A 23594-nucleotide genomic window follows, 5' to 3' on the forward strand; every position below is an offset into this window, starting at 1 on the left:
CAATAAAGAAACAAGGGCCCTGAATGATACATTGGATCAGATGGACTTGACAGATATATTTAGAACTCTGCATCCCAAAGCAACAGAATATACTTTCTTCTCGAGTGCACATGGAACATTCTCCAAGATAGATCATATACTGGGTCACAAAACAGCCCTTCATAAGTTTACAAGAATTGAAATTATACCATGCATACTTTCAGACCACAATGCTATGAAGCTTGAAATCAACCACAGGAAAAAGTCTGGAAAACCTCCAAAAGCATGGAGGTTAAAGAACACCCTCCTAACGAATGAGTGGGTCAACCAGGCAATTAGAGAAGAAATTAAAAAATATATGGAAACAAACGAAAACGAAAATACAACAATCCAAACTCTTTGGGACGCAGCGAAGGCAGTCCTGAGAGGAAAATACATTGCAATCCAGGCCTATCTCAAGAAACAAGAAAAATCCCAAATACAAAATCTAACAGCACACCTAAAGGAAATAGAAGCAGAACAGCAAATACAGCCTAAACCCAGCAGAAGAAGAGAAATCATAAAGATCAGAGCAGAAATAAACAATATAGAATCTACAAAAACTGTAGAGCAGATCAACGAAACCAAGAGTTGGTTTTTTGAAAAAATAAACAAAATTGACAAACCTCTAGCCAGGCTTCTCAAAAAGAAAAGGGAGATGACCCAAATAGATAAAATCATGAATGAAAATGGAATTATTACAACCAATCCCTCAGAGATACAAACAATTATCAGGGAATACTATGAAAAATTATATGCCAACAAATTGGACAACCTTGAAGAAATGGACAAATTCCTAAACACCCACACTCTTCCAAAACTCAATCAGGAGGAAATAGAAAGCTTGAACAGACCCATAACCAGTGAAGAAATTGAATCGGTTATCAAAAATCTCCCAACAAATAAGAGTCCAGGACCAGATGGCTTCCCAGGGGAGTTCTACCAGACGTTTAAAGCAGAGATAATACCTATCCTTCTCAAGCTATTCCAAGAAATAGAAAGGGAAGGAAAACTTCCAGACTCATTCTAGGAAGCCAGTATTACTTTGATTCCTAAACCAGACAGAGACCCAGTAAAAAAAGAGAACTACAGGCCAATATCCCTGATGAATATGGATGCAAAAATTCTCAGTAAGATACTAGCAAATCGAATTCAACAGCATATAAAAAGAATTATTCACCATGATCAAGTGGGATTCATTCCTGGGATGCAGGGCTGGTTCAACATTCGCAAATCGATCAACGTGATACATCACATTAACAAAAAAAAAGAGAAGAACCATATGATCCTGTCAATCGATGCAGAAAAGGCCTTTGACAAAATCCAGCACACTTTCTTAATAAAAACCCTTGAGAAAGTCGGGATAGAAGGAACATACTTAAAGATCATAAAAGCCATTTATGAAAAGCCCACAGCTAACATCATCCTCAATGGGGAAAAACTGAGAGCTTTTTCCCTGAGATCAGGAACACGACAGGGATGCCCACTCTCACCGCTGTTGTTTAATATAGTGCTGGAAGTTCTAGCATCAGCAATCAGACAACAAAAGGAAATCAAAGGCATCAAAATTGGCAAGGATGAAGTCAAGTTTTCGCTTTTTGCAGTTGACATGATATTATCCATGGAAAATCCGATAGACTCCACCAAAAGTCTGCTAGAACTGATACATGAATTCAGCAAAGTTGCAGGATACAAAATCAATGTACAGAAATCAGTTGCATTCTTATACACTAACAATGAAGCAACAGAAAGAGAAATAAAGAAACTGATCCCATTCACAATTGCACGAAGAAGCATAAAATACCTAGGAATAAATCTAACCAAAGATGTAAAAGATCTGTATGCTGAAAACTATAGAAAGCTTATGCAGGTAATTGAAGAAGATATAAAGAAATGGAAAGACATTCCCTGCTCATGGATTGGAAGAATAAATATTGTCAAAATGTCAATACTACCCAAAGCTATCTACACATTCAATGCAATCCCAATCAAAATTGCACCAGCATTCTTCTTGAAACTAGAACAAGCAATCCTAAAATTCATATGGAACCACAAAAGGCCCCGAATAGCCAAAGTAATTTTGAAGAAGAAGACCAAAGCAGGAGGCATCACAATCCCAGACTTTAGCCTCTACTACAAAGCTGTCATCATCAAGACAGCATGGTATTGGCATAAAAACAGACACATAGACCAATGGAATCGAATAGAAACCCCAGAACTAGACCCACAAACGTATGGCCAACTCATCTTTGACAAAGCAGGAAAGAACATCCAATGGAAAAAAGACAGTCTCTTTAACAAATGGTGCTGGGAGAACTGGACAGCAACATGCAGAAGGTTGAAACTAGACCACTTTCTCACACCATTCACAAAAATAAACTCAAAATGGATAAAGGACCTGAATGTGAGACAGGAAACCATCAAAACCTTAGAGGAGAAAGCAGGAAAAGACCTCTCTGACCTCAGCCGTAGCAATCTCTTACTCGGCACATCCCCAAAGGCAAGGGAATTAAAAGCAAAAGTGAATTACTGGGACCTTATGAAGATAAAAAGCTTCTGCACAGCAAAGGAAACAACCAACAAAACTAAAAGGCAACCAACGGAATGGGAAAAGATATTTGCAAATGACACATCGGACAAAGGGCTAGTATCCAAAATCTATAAAGAGCTCATCAAACTCCACACCCGAAAAACAAATAACCCAGTGAAGAAATGGGCAGAAAACATGAATAGACACTTCTCTAAAGAAGACATCCGGATGGCCAACAGGCACATGAAAAGATGTTCAACGTCGCTCCTCATCAGGGAAATACAAATCAAAACCACACTCAGATACCACCTCACGCCAGTCAGAGTGGCCAAAATGAAGAAATCAGGAGACTATAGATGCTGGAGAGGATGTGGAGAGACGGGAACCCTCTTGCACTGTTGGTGGGAATGCAAATTGGTGCAGCCGCTCTGGAAAGCAGTGTGGAGGTTCCTCAGAAAATTAAAAATAGACCTACCCTATGACCCAGCAATAGCACTGCTAGGAATTTATCCAAGGGATACAGGAGTACTGATGCATAGGGGCACTTGTACCCCAATGTTTATAGCAGCACTCTCAACAATAGCCAAATTATGGAAAGAGCCTAAATGTCCATCAACTGATGAATGGATAAAGAAATTGTGGTTTATATACACAATGGAATACTACGTGGCAATGAGAAAAATGAAATATGGCCTTTTGTAGCAACGTGGATGGAACTGGAGAGTGTGATGCTAAGTGAAATAAGCCATACAGAGAAAGACAGATACCATATGGTTTCACTCTTATGTGGATCCTGAGAAACGTAACAGAAACCCATGGGGGAGGGGAAGGAAAAAAAAAAAAAAAAAGAGGTTAGAGTGGGAGAGAGCCAAAGCATAAGAGACTGTTAAAAACTGAGAACAAACTGAGGGTTGATGGGGGGTGGGAGGGAGGGCAGGGTGGGTGATGGGTATTGAGGAGGGCACCTTTTGGGATGCGCACTGGGTGTTGTATGGAAACCAATTTGACAGTAAATTTCATATATTAAAAAATAAATAAATAAAAAATAAATAAAAAATAAAAAAAATAAATAAAAGTTTATGAAGTAGAATTATTTGCAACTTATAACTCTGCTTTTGAAGAAATCTTATCCCAGAGGACAGCCCTAAGGAAAAACATATTTTATTTCTTAATTAAATTGTTATGAAAGTACTTATTAAACACTACATATTACATGATAAATAATAGAAAAATGAACAAGAATGCTACAGCTTTGTAATATAACTTGAAGTGTAGAATTGTAATGTCTCCAACTTTGCTTTGCTTTTTCAAGGTTGCTTTAGCTATTTGGTGTCTTTTATGGCTCCATACAAATTTTAGGATTGTTTGTTCAAGATCTCTGAAAAATATTGTTGGTATTTTTTTTTCTTTAATTTATTTATTTTATTTTTTTTAATTTATTTATTTTTTATTTTTTAAGGGTCTTTTGTGGTTTCATAAAAATTTTCAGATTTTTTTTTAGTTCTGTGAAGAATGCTGGTGGTATTTGTTTGGATAGGGGTTGCATTAAATGTGTAGATTGCTTTGGGTAGTATAATGTTTATTCTTCCAATCCATGAGTATATGGAATGCTTTCCATTTCTTTGTTTCCTGTTCAGTATCTTTCATAAGTGTTCTGCAGTTTTAGTCAGGTTTATTCCTAGGTATCTTATTGTTTTGATGTAATCATAAATGGAATCTATTATTTGATTTCTTTTTCTACTGCTTCATTATTGGTGTATACAAATGCAACAGATGTCTGCACATTGATTTTATATTCTGTGACCTTGCTGAATTCATGTATTAGTTCTAGCAATTTTTTGGTAGTCTTTCAGGTTTCCTACATAGACGATCATGTCATCTGCAAGTAGAGAAAGTTTGACATCTTCCTTGCCAGTTTGGATTCCTTTTATTTCTTTTTGTTTTCATATTGCTGAGGCTAGGACTTACATGACTATGTCAAATTGTAATGGTAGGAGTGGACATCCTTATCTTCTTTCCGGCCGAAGGGGAGAGGCTTTTAGGTTTTCCCCATTGAGGATGATGTTATTTGTAGGTCTTTCATATATGGAATTTATGATGTTGAAGTATGTTCCATGTATTCCAACTTTTTGAAGTTTTGTTTTTTTTTATCAAGAATTGATGGTGTATTTTGTCAAATGCTTTGTCTGTATCTATTGACAAGATCATATGCTTCTTATCCTTTCTCTTATTAATGTGGTATTTTATGTTGATTATTTGTGAATATTGAAACCACTCTGCAACCCAGAAATAAATCTCACTTGATCATGGTGAATAATTATTTTAATGTACTGCTGAATTCGATTTGCTAGTATCTTGTTGAGAACTTTTGCATCCAAGTTCGTCAGGGATATTGGCCTGTATTTCTCTCATTTTTATTTATTTACTTTTTTATTATTATTTATTTTTATTTTCTAATTTACATCCAAGTTAGTTACCATAGAGTGCAATAATGATTTCAAGAGTAGAGTCCAGTGATTCATCCCCTATGTATAACACCCAGTGCTCATCCCAACAAGTGTCCTTCTGAATGCCCATTGCCCATTTAGCCATCCCCCCACCCACAACCCTTTCAGCAGCCCTCAATTTGTTCTCTATATTTATTTATTTATTTATTTATTTTTTAATTTTTTTTTCAACGTTTTTTATTTATTTTTGGGACAGAGAGAGACAGAGCATGAACAGGGGAGGTGCAGAGAGAGGGAGACACAGAATCGGAAACAGGCTCCAGGCTCCGAGCCATCAGCCCAGAGCCTGACGCGGGGCTCAAACTCACGGACCGCGAGATCGTGACCTGGCTGAAGTCGGACGCTTAACCGACTGCGCCACCCAGGCGCCCCTGTTCTCTATATTTAAGAGTCTCTTATGTTTTGTCCCTCTCCCTGTTTTTATATTACTTTTGCTTCCTTTCCCCTATGTTCATTTGTTTTGTACCTTAAATTCCATATATAAGTCATATGATATTTGTCTTTCTCTGAATAACTTTGTTTAGCAAAATACCCTCTAGTTCCATCCACATTGTTGCAAATGGAAAGATTTCAGTCTTTCTGATTGGCAAATAATACTTCAATATATATATATGTTTATATCTGTTTATATATATATTGAATCTTCTTTATCCATTCACCTGTTGATGGACATTTGGGCTCTTTCCATACTTTGGCTATTGTGGATATTGCTGCTATAAACACTGGGGTGCATGTGTCCCTTCAAATCAGCACACCTGTACCCTGGATAAATACCTAATAGTGTAATCGCTGTGTCATAGGGTAGTTCTATTTTTAGTTTTTTGAGGAACCTCCATACTATTTTCCAGAGTGGCTGCACTGGCTTGCATTCCCACCAGCAGTGCAAAAGAAATCCTCTTTCTCCACATCCTTGCCAGCATCTGTTGTTGCCTGAGTTGTTAATGTTAGCCACTCTGACAGGTGTGAGGTTATATCTCATTGTGGTTTTGATTTGTATTTCCCCGATGATGAGTGATGTTGAGCATTTTTTCATGTGTCTGTTAGCTATCTGGATGTCTTCTTTTTAAAGTGTCTATTCATGTCTTTTGCCCATTTCTTCACTGGATTATTTGTTTTTTGGTTATTGAGTTTGAGAAGATCTTTATAGGTGTTGGATACTAACGCTTTGTCTGATATGGCATTAGCAAGTATCTTCTCCCATTACATTGGTTGCCTTTTAGTTTTACTGATTGTTTCCTTCTCTGTGCAGAAGGTTTTTATCTTGTTGAGGTCCCAATAGTTCATTTTCGCTTTTGTTTCCCTTGTCTCTGGAGACATGTTGAGTAAGAAGTTGTTGCAGTTGAGGTCAAAGAGGCTGTTGCCTGTTTTCTCCTCAAGGATTTTGATGGCTTCCTGTCTTACATTTAGGTCTTTCATCCATTTTGAGTTTATTTTTGTGTATGATGTAAGAAAGTGGTCCAGGTTCATGCTTCTGCATGTTGCTGTCCACTTTTCCTGACATCATTTGCTGAAAAGAATGTCTTTATTCCATTGGATATTCTTTTCTGCTTTGTCAAAGATTAGTTGGACATATGTTTGTGGGTCCATTTCTGGGTTCCCTATTCTGTCCCATTGGTCTAAGTGTCAGTTTTTGTGCTAGTACCAGACTGCCTTGATGATTAGAGCTTTGTAATATATATTGAAGTACGGGATTGTAATGCCTCCAGCTTTCATTTTCTTTTTCAGGATCACTTTGGATATTTGGGGGTCTTTTCTGGTTCCATAAAAATTTTAGGATTTTTGTTCTAGCTCTGTGAGGAATGCTGGTGTTATTTTGATGGGATTGCATTATGTATGTAGAATGCTTTGGGTAGTATCATCATTTTAAGAATATTTGTTCTTCCAATAATTGTGCATGGAATATTTTTTTCATTTTTTGTGTCTTTGATTTCATTCTTAAGCTTTCTATAGTTTCAGTGTATAGATTTTTCACCTCTTTGGTTAGGTTTATTCCTAGGTATTTTATGGGTTTTGGTGCAATTGTAAGCGGGATTGATTCCTTGATTTCTCTTTCTGTTGCTTCATTATTGGTGTATTGAAATGCAACCAATTTCTGTGCGTTGATTTTATATACTCTGACTTTGCTGAATTCCTGGATCAGTTCTAGCAGTTTTTGGTGGCATCTTTTGGGTTTTTCAAATAGAGTATCATGTCGTCTGCAAAGAGTGAGAGTTTGACTTCCTCCTTGCCAATTTGGATGCCTTTTATTCCTTTGTGTTGTGTGATTGCTGAGGCTAGGACATCAGGAAGTGTTTCTGGTGTATGCTGTGTCTATTATGCTCTTGAATTTTGGCTGCTTTTTCACATGGTCAGTCCTCTGCAGGGCTTATCCTTGCTTGAAGTGGGAAGTGTTTGTACCTTTAACTAGGTGTGCTTCGATTTGCTAATATAAGCCTCACTTCTGCCATGCTAGCTCCCTCCAACTGTGGAAAATCTTCGGCCAGTCCTCAGATCAATTTTATGGGTGTTGCAAGTGATCTTACCTCAATACAGCTGTTTGTGGGAGGAGGAAATCCTAGGATCCCTCTATATCTCCACCATCTTAACTCTTCCTGCCTCAAGTGTCCATTGATAGATGAATGGATAAAGAAGATGTGGTATAAATGGGTAACAAGCATTAAGGAGTGCACTTGTGATCAGCACTGTTATATGAAAGTAATGAATCACTAAATTCTACTTCTGAAACCAATACTACACTATATGTTAACTAACTTTAATTTACATAAAATCTTGGAAGCGTCTCAGTTGTTTGAGGGTCTGACTTGATTTCAGCTTAGGTCATAATCTCACTTTCAGCTCAGGTCATGATCTCAGTTCATGAGTTTGAGTCCTGCATTGGCTCTGTACTAATAGTGCAGAGCCTGCTTGGGATTCTCTGTCTCTGTATCTCTCTCTCTGCCCCTCTCCTGTTCTCTCTCTCTAAAAAAAATTAAATAAATAAATATTAAAATAATAAAATATTGAAGGAAAAAAAGAAATTGTGGCACATATATACATCTATAGTTAAATATTAGTCATAAAAAAGAATGAGATTTTGTCATTCACAATAATATGTATCCACTTAAAGAATACAATGCTAAGTGAATATATCTGCGAAAGATGTATTCATGATTTCACTCACGTGAAATTTAAGAAACAAAACATAATGAGCAAAGAAAGGAGAGACAAACAAACAAACAAAAAACACAGACTCTAAATACAGAGAACAAACTGGTGGTTGTCAGAGGGGAGGTGGGTGGGGAGAGAGGCAACACAGATAAAGGGGATCAAGAGTACACTCATCTTTATGAGAACTAAGTAATGTAAAAAAATTTTGAATAACTATATTGTACACCATATACTAGCATGACACTATTATGTTAGTTATATATCACATAAAGAAAAAAAACAATAAATAAATACATAGTATCATGAGTCTCCTACATAATACAAAAAATATACTGGATACATTTGATAGTTACACATTAACATCAAGTATCTGGAAAACTCAATATGAATTAAAAATACACAATCAGTAGAACACCAATATGAAGATAAATCCAATGATGGAATATCATATAGGAATTTGAAAACAGCCATCATATGGCTATGTTAATTAACTTGATTATAGTGATTATTTCACAATGTATACATATATCAAAATATCAATTTGTGTGCCTTAAATATATATAACTTTTGGCAATTATACTTCAATCTAATTTATGTTAAAAAAAAATAAAGCGGCCATCACAAAAATACTTCAAAGGGAAATGGCAAAGTGTGTTGTGTCAATTTACAATAATATGAAATACTGGCAAATAAATATAATTTATGCTAAAGAACAAAAAAATTAGAGGTCATCACTATAATAATCAGTACAAAAACTTGATAGATGGGTTCAAAAAGAGAATAAAGATAACAGAAGAAAATCAGTGAGTTGAGAACAGAATTTCTGGGTTATTGTTTCTATTTCTTTATTAAAATTCTCATTTTGTTCATGTACTTTTTTACTTAATTTATTATCTGTTTGCATTTTTCTGAATTTAATTGAACTTCTTTAAAATTAGTTTTTTAAATGTTTTGTTCATTAATTTCTAGATTTCCATTTTTTTGTTGTCAGTTGCTGGTGGTTTATTAGTTTCATTTGGTAGTGTCATGTTTGCCTTGACTCTTTGTGATCCATGTAATCTTGTGTTGGTGTCTACATTTTTTTGTGAATATTTATTTATTCTTAAGAGAGAGAGTGAGAGAGAGAGAGAGAGAGAGCAAAGTAGGGAAGGGGCAGAGAAACAGAGACACAGAATCTGAAGCAGGCTCCAGGCTCTGAGCTGTCAGCACAGAGCCTGATGTGAGGCTTGAATCTACAAACTCTGAGATCATTACCTGAGTCAAAGTAGGGTGCTTAACCCACTGAGCCACCCAGGTGCTCTGGTTTCTTCATTTTTGAATGAAAAAAACACCCTTTTCTAGACTTTACAGAATGGTTTGGTTTGTAAAGACCTCCTTTCAGGTCTCTGGGCTGATAGTATATTCTCCTGGATCACATTCAAGGGGAGTTGTTGAGTTATGTGGCTGCTGTTGATCAGCAATGAGATTTGTGGTTACATGGCCTGTTACCAAGGTCTGTGAACATGGACCCTGTCTTGTGTTTGAGTAGATGGAACGGCCTCTGGGACCTTGGTCAGTAGGGCTGCTTCTGAAATAAAGGTCCACTTCAGGATCTGCAAATATCAGGCCTGTTACCAGGTTCGTGGACAGGTGTGGTTCTTCCTGGTTGGCTTGGTGGGTTCTCACAGGGTTGTTCGATGGGTTTCTGGGTGTGCATGATTGGCTCTTCTTTAGAAAAGCTACAACTGAGTCAAAGGGATACTGCGGGGTCCATAATCAAGACCAAGGTCTTCAGGCCTGCCTCAAAAAAACTGACAAGCATGTCTCCTTCCTGGTATCTGGGTGGACAGGACTGTTCTCTGACTAGCTAAGAGAGGCTGGAGCCATGCAAGAAGGCTGCACCAGGATCCATGGTCAGAGTGAGATCAGCAGGTCTGCCTCTGGGGACACAGAAGCCTCTTACCCAGTCCCTAGGTTGGCAGGACCACTTTCTGGCCATGACCGTGTGATGCGGAGCCAAGTTGCAGAGCTGTTTCAGGATCTTCAGTCAGAATGAAGTTAGTGGGCCTGCCAAGGGCAGAGATGGGCATGTGTCTTGCCCAGTGCCTGGGTAGGCAGAATTGCTTCTGGACTATTGTTGAAAGGAGATGGAGACTAGTTACAGGGCCATTACAAGAACTGCAGCTGGACTCAGGTTAGAAAGTGTACCTCTGGGGACAGAGAGGGGCATGTCTCCTGTGGGTCCCTGGGAAGACAGCACTATTCTTCACCTGCAGATGAGAGAGTCTGGAACCAAGTTACACAGACATTTCAAGATCTGCAGTCAGTATGGAATCAGGGGCCTGCATCCAGGGATTTGGACAATTTACAGGATCACTTCAGGATCTGCAGTCAGAACAATGTTAGGAAGCCTACCTCTGGGAGTTCAGTCAAGCATGACTCCTATTGCTTCCCTAGGAGAAAACAAATGCTCTTGGCCTGTTGTTGTATTTAAAACTGCCACAAAAGTACTTGTCTCCATAGATTACTTCTAAATCGTTGCTAAAAGGGGATAGGAGCAGAGGAAATGTGAGTCCTTCAATATTTTTTTCCCAAAAATGTTTGAATATTCTAGGTCCCTTGTATTTCCATATTCGTTTTAAGATAAGTTTTCATTTTTGCAAAAACCTGTGAAAATTTTTATGATTGCTTGTATTTGGAGATTGTTTTGTCTAGTATATCCCTGTTAATGATATTAATCTTCTAATCCTTCAACATATAATACTTTTCTATAATTTAAGTCTTCAATCATTTCTTTCAGCAAATTGTAGCTTTCAGTGTATGCCAACTGTACTTCCTTGTTTAAATTTATTCCTGAGTATTTTATTATTTTTGATGATTTGAATGTTACTGTTTTTTTTTAAATTTCATTCAGATAGTTCATTGCTAGCGTATAGAAATATAATTTGTCTGTGTATTTTTCTTCTATTCTGAAATATCAATGGACTAATTTATTAGTTTTGGTACTTTGTTGGAAGTCCTAAGTGTTTTATATTGAGAACATCCTATAATCTCTGAATAGAAATAATCTTACTTTTTATATTTCAATATGAGTGCCTTTGCTTTCTTCTTATTACCAAAGTGTCCTGGCTAGAACCTCTAGTACAATATTGAATAGTAGTGGAAGGAGATGACATCCTTATAATATTCCTAATTTTAGGAGGAAAACTTTCAGTCTTTTACCATTAAGTATAATATTAGCTGTGAATTTTTCACACATGTTACTTATCAGGTTCAGGAAATCCCCTTCTATTACTAGTTTATTTATTGTTTATATCATGAAGGGATATTGAATTTTAAAAAATCCATGTCCTGCATTTATTGAGATGATTATGTGGTTTTTTACATGTATTACATTATTTGATTTTCAGATGCTAAACCAACCTTGCATTACCTGCACACCACTTATAAATGGTATATAATCTTGTTAATATGTTTCTGGGTTTGATTTGCTAGTATTTTATTGAGAATTTTTGCACTAATGTAAGGAATATTGGTCTGTAAGCTTAATTTCTTGTGGTACTTTTGTCTCATTTTGGTATCAGATTAATACTGGCTTCACAGAATAAATTGAAAAATATTTCCACATCTTCTTCTTCTTCTTCTTCTTCTTCTTCTTCTTCTTCTTCTTCTTCTTCGAGTTTCTAAAGGATTGGTATTATTATTATTTTTTTTAATGTTTGATAGAATTTACCAGTGACACCATTCACTTTTCTCTGTTGGAAGCTTATTTTTTTCCACTAATTTAATCTCTCTGTTGGTGACAGGTCTATCCAAGCATTTTATTTGTTTTATAAATAATTTTTGATAGTTTGTGTCCCCTAGGAATTTTTACATTTCAACTAAATTACTTCATAAATTGGCATACAATTGTTAATAATATTTATTTACAATCCTTACTGTTTCTGTAAGGTCAATAGTAATGTTCCTACCTTATGCCTGATTTTAACAATTTGATGTTTTTAACTTCTTTTTGTTTGGTTAGTTTTGCTAAAGGTGTATCTTTTTCATCTTTTCAAAGGAATAACTCTTGGTTGTGTTCATTTTCTCTACTTGGAGAGTTTAATGTAAATATCAACAAGCTAGACCTTACTTCTACTTTTTGCAATTTGTTTTCACTGTGTCTTGTATCATTTCTATTTCTCACTTTCTCCGTTATGGACTTATTTGGTGTTAAGTAAATATTTTCTGGTGTACTACTTTAATTCCCTTGAATTAATTAAATTCCTTTAATTATATATACATACATATATATTTTTGTTTAATGTTCATCTATTTTTGAGAGCAAGAGAGAGATAGATTGTGAGTTGGATTAGAAGAGAGAGAGGGAGACACAGAATCCGAAACAGGCTCCAGGCTCTGAGCTGTCAGCACAGAGCCCGACGCGGGACTTGAGCTCACAGACCATGAGATCATGACCTGAGCTGAAGTCGGACACTTAATCGACTGAGCCACCTAGGCGCCCCAAGTTATATATATTTAATTTATTTTCTTACTAATTGCCCAGGGGATTGTAATTATCATCTAAGTTCACATCAGCTTTGTTTGAATTTATAACAACTTAATTTGAATAGTATGCAAAACCATTGACTGTATATGGACTTTTCAACCTCTCTTTATGCTTTTACTACCACAAATTACATTCTTATATATTTTGTGCCCATCTATATGCATTTGCAAATATTGTTTTACATAGCTGTCTTTTAACTCATACAGGAAAAAAAAATACAAACTGTATTTATACTTTCCTGTATATTTGCCTTCACTTTAATATGTGCCTTAACTGGTGTTTTATTTGTTTCTGTGTTTGTTTCATTTTAAGAATTTGAATTTCCATTTTCTCATTTCAGCCTGAAGGACTGTGTATGATTTCTCTTAGGTCAAATCAGCTAGCAACAAAATCAAATTGTGTTTACCCAGAGTTTTAATTACTTCTTTGCTTTTGAAGGATAATTTTGTCATATATATAATTCTTAATTGTCATTTTTTTTCTTTCAGCACTTTAAATAGATCACCTACCATTTTCTGTCTTCAATGTTTTCTGACGAGAAATCATCTATTTCTTTTATTGATGATTTCTTGTAGAAGATGACTTTTCTCTTACTGCTCTTAAGATTCTTTGTTTTTGATGTGTGACAGATTATAATTTGTCTAAGTGTAGATTTTTTTTAAAGGAAGGGCCACTGTATTATATTATTATTTAAAAGTCTGATTACACCCAATTTTGTAGGCATTAAAGTTAGAGGTATTTTAAAATTTTTAATTTTTTTAAATGTTTTATTTTTTCGAGAGAGAGAGAGAGAGAGAGAGAGCATGAGCGAGGGAGGGGCGGAGAGAGAGAGAGCCAGACACAGAATCCGAAGCAAGCTCCAGGCTCTGAGCTGTCAGCACAGAGCCCGGTACTGGGCTTGAACCCACAAGCGGTGAGATCATGACCTGAGCCGAAGTCAGATGCTCAACTGAGCCACCCAAGTGCCCCAGAGGTATTTTAAATTTGAATGGATAAATCAAAAACCAGAAATTATGTTTGGTAAATTTGGGAATGAGTGTTTTCTAGTAATTACAGATTAGAAGGCAGAAATCAATTTAGAGAAACACAGACAAACTTCATGTTTACAATGATTGTGCCACAGATTTAAATTTTAGTAGTGTATTAGTGAACTGTTCACATTTAGATCTTCACCTTAAGATTAGATAGCTATTTCTTTAAAAATAAATCTCAGTACTTTATGCAAATAAATCAGTCTTCCTTGTGCCTTAAAACACTTAAAATTTCTCCATTGTATATACACAAAACATCTACCATTTTGTAGGGCAAAATACATATTTTCATAACAATAGTATATTGTACATCTCAAGTGTGAACAATATAAACATAGCACATGGCATACAATATTTAATAATATAAAATATAATACAAATTATTTACAATTTTTAAGCTCATCTTTTGCACTTACATGTTATAAAGCAAAATTTCCATTTATGTACCAATTTTCCTTTCAATAGTCCAGGGATTTTGAAAAAAAACTATTTTACAGATGTACAATCTGAGATCTAAGTTTCAACTTTTAGGAGAGTTTTTAATTATACTGCCATTAACTCCTTATTTTGATTGAGATTTCCAATGCTGCTTCCTGTCCAGTGAGTAGGAGGCTTTGGAAGAACACAAAAGAAGGTAGATCACTAAACTTTGCCCCAGCATAATTTTCCTTTTTGGTTCACTTCAGTTAGAATTGCTGATTTCTTCAAATGCATATTTCCAATGTTCTTGGTACTTATAAAAGCCTTTCCCCCTGCTTCTGAATTACATCAGATGAAATAGAATTCACCCAAAAGTTATTTTCTTTTTACAGAGTAATCTTGGATAGTGTAAATTATATTTGCTTTCCTATGTGTCTTTGGTTGTTCACACAAATGTATACTATGAACAAGCTGGCAGTGAGGAATGGCAATTTTCTCCAATTTTCCCATCTTTGATTTTAAAACCTCTCTTCTGAATGAGGGTTGGCTGGGCATCATGGGTGGCAGCAGGCCAAGGTAAGGGCTGGCTTCCTCAGTTTGGGTTATGGCCACAAGACCCAAGGCCTAATTAGTTGTCTATCCCAATACTTCCTGTGCTCTGCTCTGGCAGTCAAGGGGCTGCACCCACCCTTGACACCTGGCCGGTGCTGTTGGTACTGATGGAAGCTGCTGGGCGCTGCCTCACTGGGCTGGTCTGCACCTTCTTTCACCACTTCTTTGGCACTGCCAGAGGGGTGCCTGTTGCTGTAGCTAGATAACAGTTGGACAGATGTGCTGGGCCTGGAGGCTGTGGGTTCAGACAGGGACAGTCTTCCCCCAGGAATTGAGGGAGGAAAGAAGTGTGGGACAGTGTCAGGGGTATGGGATGCGGGGTAAAGGCAGCTAGGCGGTAGTCACCATGGGAAACGGCCCAAAGTAACCACGAGCAGAAAAGCAAAGGGGGTCCCAGGACAAGTGGCTCCAGCTGCAGGACAAAAACGATAGTCATAGTTCTAAGAAGAAAGTGGCTCAGCAGGAAGAGAAAGATGAAGTGCAGCCAGAGATCACAGGGCAGCATTGGCTGCTGCTAAGAGAACCCCAGTGGAGCACATGGACCATGGTCTGGGCAATGGCAGTGCAGCAACAAAGTATAGATCTTTTTAAGTTTGTCTTACTTGGAGTTTGTTGTGTTTCTTAGAGGTGTAAGTAAAACTTTTCATCAAATTTGGATTTTCTTATCCATTATTTCTTCAAATACTCTTTCTGTTCTTTTATTTTTGTTCATTCCTTAAGGGACTTCAATTATGCATATGTTGACGCATTTGATAATGTCCAACAGTACTCTTAGGCTCTGTTTTTCTTCATTCTTTTCCCCCCATTTTTCAGAGTGGATAACCTGCATTGACCATATTCAAATTTACCAATACTTTCTTCTGCCTGCTCAAATCTGCTGTTTATCCAATCTAGTGAACTTTTAAGTTCACTTATATTTTTCAATTCCAGAAATTGTATCTCTTTAATGATATTCTCAATTTTATGATGCATTGGCCTCATATTCTTCTTTATTTCTTTACTTATGATTTCCTTTAACTCTGAATATATTTATAATAAGTTATTTAAATTATTTATCTAATATATCCAACATCTAGGCTTCTTCAAGGATAGTTTTTATTGATTGAGTTTTTTCTTGTATATGACCTATAATTCTGTTTCTTTGCAGTTCTTGTAATTTTTTATTGAAAATAAGGCATTTTTAATATTGCAATTCAACAACTCTGGAAATTAGATTTTTATCCCCCCCCCCAGTAGTTTGCCTTTGTTGCTGTTTGAAGTTGTATTTGTTTTGTTTGTTTGTTTGCATAGTAACTTTTCTGAACTAGTTCTGTAAGTTCTGTATTCTTATTGGCCATTGAAGTCTTTGATTTGTCAGCTTTATAGTCAGCTAATGATTGGACAGAGATTTCCTTAAACTCCTGGAAGCAAAATCTCTCTCATATTTTGTGAACGTGCTCTTTGTGCAAGTTCAGTCACTCTTTCAATAATCAACTGGGACGTTTATAGCTCTGCCTTAGCATTCACTTCCTACTTATGCAGTACCTCAAGGTCAACCAGAAGTGAAGGATTAGAGTCTTCTCTGGTCTTTTCCGAGCATGTGCACAGCACTGGACATGCATATTATCCTCTAAATTCTCAGAAATGTTTGAAGTTTTAAACCCTTATGTACATTTTATTCCCCAACATTTCCTCCTAAGCTTTTTGGTTAGCTTGTTGTTTTTCTCAAATATTATTAATCACTTTAGACATCAGTGAGTGAAATATTTGCCTGCAAATTATTCAACAAATGCCCTCATGTAGTGGCTTGAGCACTCCATGAGTTCTGACCTGGGCAAAACAATGAAGTCTTTTTAGGTGATCTTTCAGTGAGTTACCAGACAGATCAAATAGCAACAATTCTTTGATAATGAGGTGCATGTTGTTCTCAATAGTACTGGGAATATGTGTTATTTTCAATGCTACTTCTGAGATAGGGAGTGTAAGATCAGACTAGAGTTAGCTAAAGTTCTCCAAAGGTCTCTCATCTTACTAATATTTAGCCATTTTACTTAGAAATAGGTTGCTGCAAGCTTTTGAGTTGCATCAAGGTTTGAGTTAATGCCCAAAAAAGTTAATTCTAACTATTTACTTTGTTTTTTCATTACTTTTAAGGATGGACAATATTTCAGATTTCCTTAGTCTTCCATTTTCTCTGCTATCTCCTTATAACATTCTTGAAAATACAATGTTGTAGAAATGGAGAACTGACTACCAGGTGTTAATGTAGGATACAGGGAATGATGCTTGTGTTTGATTATTAAAAAACAATATCAGGGATCCTTGCAATTTTGAACTGTTTTGTATTGATTGCAGTGGCATATATAAGAACAAAACTGCATGAATCTAAACAGGAATGCACACAAATGAGTAATGAGAAAATCTGAACAAGATAACTAAATTGTATTTAGGTCAATATACAGGTTGTGGTATTGTATTATAGTTTTGCAAGGTGTTATCAATGAGGGAACAGGGTAAAGTATACATGATGTCTCTATGTTTTACTCCTCACAACTTGTGTGAATACAAAATTGTCTTAAAATTATAAAAAGTTTAACCAAATAAACTAATAAGAGTATTGAATTATAGGCATATATGACAAAAATTTTTTAAAGGAAATTAAATTCTGTTTTGTGGATGATTAAATACACTGTTTAGATTTATGCTGTCCAATACTTAGACTATTGCAAAGCAACAAAATAGATACAGTGGAAGATCTTTGTGCTGTAAGTGGGAAACTAAAAATACAGCAATAGTGAATTCTTTATGTGTGTTTATTCACTCACTTCATACAAATCTTTGTTTTCCACACTGAACTTTCAATGTAGAAAATATGTAAGAAGAAAAACAAAAACATAAAAGTGAAAAAGATAAAAATAGCTGATAAAATTTTGTGATTCACATATAGTGTTCTACATTGGTCAACATGAAGAACTGGCACTGAAATAATTTAGTGGTTGACTTCAGTAGTACATTTTAAGTTCCTTGAAATACTATTCACTTATTATTGGCTATTTCCAATCCAGATTTGGTCTTTAATATTAAGACTTGTTCTTATGTCTCAAGTGAAGAATCTCATATACCCTGTCAACAGTGTTCTTAGTCCTATAGTTTTTTCTTATAGTTCTACTATAATTTTACTGGATAATCACCACTAGTTATTACAATTGTTCTTGCAAATGTCGTTGGAAAATATTATTTTATTAGTTTGAAAGTCTCCTATCCCTTGCTGTGTGAAAATGATTCTTGCTGTGATTAAATGAGGACCAAAAAGTCACTCACTGCAGGTCTAGTGGCATTCAGTACCCTATCATGCAGAGTAAATGGGACTAGTGGGCTTTTTACTGAACATTATTCCTGAGACTCCTCAGAAAGAAGGCAGACTGTCTGAATCCTACACAGATGGGCTTTTATGACTTTTCAGACAAGCAAGGATGATAATTATTTTTCCTTTGGTTGACATAGTTGAATAGATCCAGATTACTAAACTTAGTCACTTTTACAGCTGTCCCAGTTTTCTCTGTGTGTGCTCAAGCACAGATATTTCTTTCTAAGTTTTTCCTGTTATGCCTTATGTTGAACCAAGCAACTGGAAAATTGATAAGAAGACTACTTGTAAGAGGAAGACAAGACCAAAACTAACAGTGGATTATAAGTGTAAGATATCATGGGAATTCTCTCAATATCTATTTACCTATCTTGTGTGCACACATTCTCTCTGTGTGTATCTGTGTATATGTGAGGTGTGTGTGTGTGTGTGTGTGTGTGTGTGTGTGTCTGCCAGTGTAGTGCCATATGTGATTGGAGGTTCAACAGTTGTGTTTTAGAAATAAGAAGGAAATAGTGACAGAGTAAAAAGTGAAAAAAACTAATTCACTGTTTGAGCTAATTTTAAAAGATAACTATAGAATCATATGTATATTCCTAGCCCCCAAAATATATTCCATATTATGAAAACTTCTGCCAAAATAGAACCAATTGACAGCTGAAGAATGCCTTATTGTTTTGAGCACGTTAGAAACATAACCAAGTGAAATTTCCAAACAGCATATTTTTTGTATAATGAAGGGAAAATACAATGTGTCAATGAACTATTGCTTTTGATATATTGATATTCATGTTTATCTAATCAAATCTTAACTAGTTTCCCAAAACTGCCATATCTGATAGTTGTTTTGAAGTTGTATCTATATATACACAATTGTCTTTTCTCAGTAAAATAAAAATAAAAAACAAAAACTAAGAAAATTCAGTCAAAACTAAATGTGTGAAGTACATTACTCAAAAGGTTATACCTTAAGAAATTATAGGTTTAAGAAGGATTAGATACATTAATCAATAATATTTGTGATGGCTATGATATGAAAATATCTGGTGTTTATTGTTAGTTTTTGAACATAATGTCATAAATTGTAACCTTTCTGATGTAAAAACACATATTTATTACCCATGTTAAGGGAAAGAAATTAGGAGTAAAGAAGTTTACATTGGTGAATAATAAATCTTTTGTGATAAAATGATCTGTTATTCACTAACATTTCTTCCATTTTTGTCCTTGCATTTTGTTCTTCCATTTTTGCCCTTGTTTATCTGACTTTTTGAGTTTGGTTATGGCCTTATAATATTTGCTGCATGTGAACACAAACTTTGGATACAATTGTGTAACCTGTGGCCTTTTTGCTGTTAGTCATTAAAATATATGACCTTTAATCATTAAAATAGTATGTCCTGGGGCGCCTGGGTGGCTCGGTCGGTTAAGCGTCCGACTTCGGCTCAGGTCATGATCTCACGGTCCGTGAGTTCGAGCCCCGCATCAGGCTCTGTGCTGACAGCTCAGAGCCTGGAGCCTGTTTCAGATTCTGTTTCTCCCTCTCTCTCTGCCCCTCCCCTGTTCATGCTCTGTCTCTCTCTGTCTCAAAAATAAATAAACGTTAAAAAAATTTTTTTTTTAAAAGTATGTCCTGAATAATGGATACATTATTTCAGTGTAGATTCCTGAATGGGAAGACATGTGGAGACACTTTTATCCAAACCTAGCTGAGCCCATCATATACTGGCCCAATAGAGTCTGGTGAGACCAAAAATGCCATCAAAATTCAAGAGCTCAACAGAATTATGGAAGAATTTAAACCCCAAGGTAATATAAGTAAAAAATAAACAAATAATTTGTTTGTTTTAAGCCTTTGAGAATATGTTCCTGTTTGTTAAACCACACAATCTAAAATCATAGCATTAATTGGTAAAATTGTACCAGTATGATCCTGTAACACTACTTAAAATTTTCTTTTCTAAAATTAAATAGCTACAGCTGGACTGGGGCTTGTAGGATCAATTCAGTCACAATGGCTCACTGTTTGGTATAATCAATTGTCATATTGATTATCAAAATACAATAAAATCCATAATTAATATCCTCATAAACAGTTTTGTCAGATTACACTTAGAAAACTACCAGAGAATTAATAAGAATGAAATAATCTCCCTCCCCCGTTCATGCTCTGTCTCTCTCTGTCCCAAAAATAAATTTAAAAAAAGTTGAAAAAAAAATTAAAAAAAAAAAAAGAATGAAATAATCACAGGCGATCATGTCAGCTCTTTGGGCATTTTATTTTATTTTATTTTATTTTATTTTATTTTATTTTTTAAATTCTTTTCATATTTATGAGAGAGAGAGAACGCAAGTGGGGGAGGCACAGAGAGAGGGAGACAAAGAATTGGAAGCAGGCTCCAGGCTCTGAGCTGTCAGCACAGAACCCAACATGGGGCTCGAACTCAAACTGTGAGACCATGACCTGAGCTGGTCAAATGCTTAACTGACTAAGCCACCCAAGCACCCCAGGGCCTTATTTTTAATCAGTAAACTTGATTATAAACACAATGTGGTAGAAGCAATAAGAAAAAAATATCCATGAGTAGCTTTCTTTATTTATTCTTAACTGTGAGTTATATATTAAGATATATGTCATCAATAGACAAAACCTACTCCTCTTAAGAGTTGAAGACCAAGCTAACGTAATTTCTGAAGGATTTGATACAGTCTGAGTAAGATGATGATCATCATTAGATTTTTAGATATGATTTTTGAAGATCTCTTAAATATTCACAATTTAGAAAATTCTTTATTTTTACAGTAAGGCATTCGGTTTGTCTGAAAAGTGTATTCTTATTTTAAGCATATAGAAGAATTATTAAAATTTCCATCTATATTCTTATATCTTTAGTACATGACTTACAGAATGTCTTGAAACCATTATAAATAAACAGCATTAAGAATTACAAACAGTAAGGAAAACAAATAAAACCTGGAAACTACAATGACAATGACAAATTTAGTGTTTGGAAATGTTGCTAAAGAGTAGCTCAGTGGAAACTGGGCATCCGACTGTGCCCAGAATCACAATTTTAATCGCTTTCAATATGTAACATTTAAAACTTCTCAAGTTAGAGATGAATGTGCTCTCAGGAGCAGTGGAAGGCCTATCAGGTTACCTAAAACTCACCAGTGCCATGTAACAATAACCTTTACTTTGCTATTAACTTTTTCAGTCTATCTCATGCTGCTTCCCATTGTTGGCTTTGCATTTATTTATGTTTTAAGAAACTGAATCCAACAGAAATTGCATCCAGTATCAACTTTTACACTAATTCTGCTTAAATGCACAAGCAAAGACTGGGAGATTTGCAACTCTTATTATTGATGCTGGGCCACATTCTGATTGCTTTTATTTCAAATGCATATTTAGAGTGCTATTTACACTGAAGGAAACTGTTCTTATCTCTATGACAAATAAATTAAAAAAATCAAATCATTAAATCATACTAACATTAAATCACAAATTTACCCTGTATTTCAAGTAATAATTGGTGACTCATACCGACATTAATTTAAAAAATAATCAAGGAGAGCCTACTGGGTATTAGTAAGTGTTTTATGTGAAAAGTATACAGTGGTTAGGAAGACACAAGTTTATGCTTTCATGGAAGAGCTTTCATTTTCTAGTTGGGGAGATAGACACAAAAAATTAAGTAATTAGTTCATACTTGATAGTTATAAGATATATTAAACAAAATAGTTACTTAGAAAGTGGGACTGCTACATGAAGACCAAAAATTTTTGAAATCTGGTTTGAAATCCATCATGAAGGGAGCTTAAAAGTCATCACTCCATTCTAACAACTAAAAAGCTGAAAAACTAAAAACATAAAATTCATTTTAAATCTATCAGAGAACTGAGATCGCAGGGCAAATCACTGACCCAAAATTGAATAAACAGCTGATCAGCTACATACATCACAACTTTTCTGAGCAGAGAGCCATGAGCAAAAACCAGTACTGAAATATGAAAATGTAAACTGTAATTGGCAAATTGCTGGATACTCAGTGTGAACATTTCTGAGAGTTAAAAATTCTAGGAGGTACCAGCCTTGGGGAGCACATACTTTTGTGTTTTTACTTTCAGAAACTATTACGTTCTCAGTTACAATCATGGAGAAACCACCTTATGATTCTGTCATAAGGAGGGGAACATAGTCATTTGAAATATACCAGAGCATTCTGTTCTTCTTAACAAGGACTGCCCTCAAGAAAAACTATTTTACTAGAGCTTAACTGACCTGGGAGTGTCAGAGTGGGGAGAAGTATCTAGCTCTAGCTCCTTCTAGCTTTCCAAATTGGGAAATAGAAATATTTAATTCAATCCAGGCCTCTAGCCAGTCCTTTGTCCCACCTAAAGGGGTGGGAGGATAAAAGCACTTTTGAGTTTTACAATTCAAGGGCACAGTGTCACTAAAAGACTGAGACATAATTATAGTACTATGAGATGTTTTCTGCATTCCCATTTAGTGTATTACTAAAGCCTCACAGTTCTTTTTACCCAGTACATTATGTCTAGCTTTCATTAAAAAAAATTACTAAAGGACATAAAACACAGTTTCAAGAGATAGATCAAGCATTAGAATCAGAGTATACTATGGAATTTGGGGATTAGACAAATAATTTAAAATAACTAGATTTATATGCTAAGGTCTCTAAAGGAAAAAGTAAACAACACACAAGAATATTTAGGTAATGGAAACAGAGAAATGGAGATTCTAAGAAAGAATTCAAAAAAGAAATGCTAACATTGTAACAGCAATGGAGAATGCTTTTGATAAATTTATAAGTAGACTAGACACAGCCGAAGAAAGAATCTCTGAGTTTGAGTACATGTCAATAAAGTCTTCTTAATTGAAAAGCAGAGAAAACTGAAAAAAAAATGAAAGAGAATATCCAAAAAGAGTGGGGAAACTATGAAAGTTTAAATGTATGTGAAATAGGAATACCAGAAGGAGAATTGAAAAAAAAACAGAAGAAATATTTGAAGTAATAATGACTGAGAATTCCCCCAAATTAATGTCAAAAAAGAAATCAGATCTGGGAAGCTCCGGGAATGCCAAACAGGATAACTATGAAAACAAACCAAACCCAAACCAAATCAAAACAAAACAAACACAAAAACCCCCCACAAAAACAGTCCTGAAAGAACTTCGGGGTGAGGGCAGACAGAAAGCTATTACCTATGGAGTAGAAAAGATAAAAACTGCATATCATTTCTCCTTAGGAACCATACAAGCAAGAAGAGAAACAAGTGACTATTTAAGAAATATTGAGGGGTGCCTGGGTGGCTCAGTCAGTTGAGCGTCTGACTCTTGATTTAGGCTCAGGTCATGATCTCACAGTTTGTGAGTTCGAGCCCCATGTCAGGCTCTGTGCTGACAGCACGGGTCCTGCTTGGGATTCTCTCC

The 23594-nt window shown here is 35.5% G+C and overlaps 1 pseudogene; it reads right to left on the bottom strand.

The window, feature by feature from the left end:
• Nucleotides 1-14274: 14274 nt before the first annotated feature.
• LOC131502909 (proline-rich nuclear receptor coactivator 1-like) lies at nt 14275-15229 on the bottom strand (annotated as a pseudogene).
• Nucleotides 15230-23594: the final 8365 nt, after the last annotated feature.

This window comes from Neofelis nebulosa, chromosome X (assembly GCF_028018385.1).
Source record: "Neofelis nebulosa isolate mNeoNeb1 chromosome X, mNeoNeb1.pri, whole genome shotgun sequence".
NCBI lineage: Eukaryota > Metazoa > Chordata > Mammalia > Carnivora > Felidae > Neofelis > Neofelis nebulosa.